Raw genomic sequence first — 3015 nt, forward strand, 5'->3', positions numbered from 1 at the left:
ACTTATGCATAAACACACAACTCAGACACAAACATATCTATTGAAATACACAATACTGTCGTGACCTTCTCACTAATGATTAAAATCAACTGTTCACAATTGATTAATAAAATGCCCATGCTTTAAATAATAGAAACAAAGAAATTACACCCTAAAGCCACACTTCACTGCCATTTAGTTTCTTATAAGTTGATAATGTAAAGAAAACTTAAAGACTTAAAAGGCCCGGGAAGCTGGGGACTCCTAGAATAAAGATTTAGTAAGTAAAATCACTGGAAGTGCACACTAGAAATATTCTGTAAAATTAGCTAAATTATTTTTACTTTTTTTTTTTTTTTGAGACATGGTCTCACTGTGTCACCCAGGCTGGAGTGCAGTAGCATGATACTACCTCACTATATCTTCAAACTCAAGTGGGCTCAAGTGATCCGTTGGCCACAGCCTCCTGAGTAGCTGGATTACAGGTGCATGCCACCATGCCCGGTTCAAATTGTTTTCACTTTCACAACCCTGCTGGAAACTTGCTGCTGCTCTAATTCATGACTTGGAGAGGCAGAACTGCAAAAAGCTATTGCTTGGTTCAGGTGCTTTGTGAGAATCTAAACAAACAAACAAACAAAAGGTCTGAACTGAAAATCTCTATCTCGGTCACCCGGATTTTAAACTGGTGCACTGTCCAAAAGACACTTGGCGTTGTGTCCTAATGAAAAGCCAGAAACACCAGACTGTGTAATTATGGATGGTTCAAAGGTATGTTCTTGGTTAGTAACAGTAATGTTTCATAGCCTCAGGCTATCACAGAGGCTTTGGAGCTTTTGACAGTTATGACTGCACTCCATACATTTTTTAAAAGATATCAGTGAACATTTTTATTGTGCTCTTTTAGCACTTTCTTCATGGAGGTGATTCCTCCTTTTATAAAGGTCAATTCTACATCTTTGCTCTGTATTTGCTGAGTATATATCTTCTCCATCTGTTTCAGATGGCCCTCAGCTTTGCTGAAATTGCATTCTTGATAGAGAGACTCCTGATATACCTAATATGTCCAGAAGTATAGTGCCCGGGAGCTAATGTTCAACACCATCTCTGGTTGCAGTCCTGCCAATACCATAGCTTTATATTCCTCTGATGGACTGAGTTCTGTGAGGACAATATCTAGCCAGAAAAGTCACTGCTGGCAAGACAGATAGCTGGTGAACGACTAAACTCAGAACTGACATATTGACCACAGAAGATGTGAGAGCAGGTAGTGACCCATGCAAAACCAGAGAGTTTGATGTGACATTATTGATAATTATGAAGCAGCGTGTTTTCACATCTCAAGGATCTACAGAAACAAGAGCAAACCAAAACCCACACCCAGCAGAGGAAAAGAAATAGCAAAGATCAGAGCAGAAATAAATAGAACTAAAACAAACAAACAAAAAAGTACAAAAGATAAGTGAAACAAAGAGCTGGCTCTGTAAAAATATAAACAAAATTGATAGACGTTTATCAAGATTAACTAAGAAAAAGAAGACACAAACAAATTCAATTAGAAAAGAAACAGGAGATATCACAACCAATAACACAGAAATACAAAAGATTACTCAAGGCTACTATGAATATTTTTACATACACAAACTAGAAAACCTAGATGAGAAGGATAAATTCCTGGAAATATACAACTCTCCTAGTTTAAGCCAGTAAGAAACAGAAACTCTGGACAAACCAATAACAAGCAGCAAGATTAAGAAGATAATTAAAAAATTACCAATAAAAAGAAGTCCAGGACCAGATGGATTCACAGCTGAATTCTACCAAACATTCAAAGATGAATTGGTACTAATTCTAATGTCACTATTCTGTGGAATGGAGAAAGAAGAAATCCTCCCTAAATTATTTTGTGAAGCCAGTATCACCCTAACACCAAAACCAGGGAAAACCAAAAAAAAAAATAAAAAAAAAAAAAAAAAAAAAAAAAAAGAAAAGAGAAAGAAAACCACAGACCAATATCTTTGATGAACATAGATGCAAAAATCCTCAACAAAATACTAGGTAGCCAAATCCACCAGCGTATCCCAAATATAGTCCACCATAATCAAGTGGGTTTTGTACCAGGGATGCAGTAATGGCTTGACATCCACAAATCAATAAATGTAACACACCACATAAACAGAATTGAAGTAAAAAAATCACATGATCATCTCAAAAGATGAAGAAAAAGCATTTGACAAAATTCAGCATCCCTTTGTGATAAAAACCCTCAGCAAAATAAGCATAGAAGGGACATATCTTAAGGTAATAAAAGGCATCTATGACAAACCCACAGCCAACATTACACTTAACAGAAATAAGTTGAAAGCATTCCCCCTGAGAACTGGAACAAGAAAAGATGCCCAGTTTCACCCCTTCCATTAAACACAGATTGGAAATCCTAGCCAGAGCAATTTAGACAAGAGAAAGAAACAGGTGGCATCCATATAGCTAAGCTATGAGGGTGCAAAGGCGTAAGAATGATACAATGTACTCTGGGTACTCTAGGTAAAGGGTGGCAGGGGAATGAGAAATAAAAGACTACACATTGATTGGGTAGAGTGTACGCTGCTTGGGTGATAGATGTGCCAATATTTAAAAAATCACCACTAAATAACTTATCTATGTAACCAACCACCACCTGTTTCTCAAAAACCTATTGAAATAAAAAAAAATCAAATTCAAAAAAGGGACAATTAATGTTTGAAATCTAAACTGACAATCAATAGACATGGAACGTGTAAGAAATTAGTATGCACAATTTTGAATTACTATCATCTTCCTCAGAAGGGAGGCAAGACGTGGATTGGCATCAAAATTTGAACTTCAAATAATATAAAATGAGCTAAAAAGTAGAAAGCTCTGAAGTCTTATGTAGGTGTTCTAGCTGAAACTGCCTATCCACTTTCACAATGATAACAAATGTAGAAAGGGAAATAATAGTGACCAGGAAACGTTTTGAACTTTGTAGGCAGCCTGAATCCTTTTGAAAATTGGTCT

General features: G+C 36.3%; 1 pseudogene; it reads right to left on the reverse strand.

Annotated features, from left to right (window-relative positions):
- Positions 1 to 485: 485 nt before the first annotated feature.
- LOC108519300 (E3 ubiquitin-protein ligase CCNB1IP1 pseudogene) lies at positions 486 to 1327 on the reverse strand (annotated as a pseudogene).
- Positions 1328 to 3015: the final 1688 nt, after the last annotated feature.

This window comes from Rhinopithecus bieti, unplaced genomic scaffold (assembly GCF_001698545.2).
Source record: "Rhinopithecus bieti isolate Rb0 unplaced genomic scaffold, ASM169854v2 scaffold_48598, whole genome shotgun sequence".
In the NCBI taxonomy this organism is placed as follows: Eukaryota; Metazoa; Chordata; class Mammalia; order Primates; family Cercopithecidae; genus Rhinopithecus; species Rhinopithecus bieti.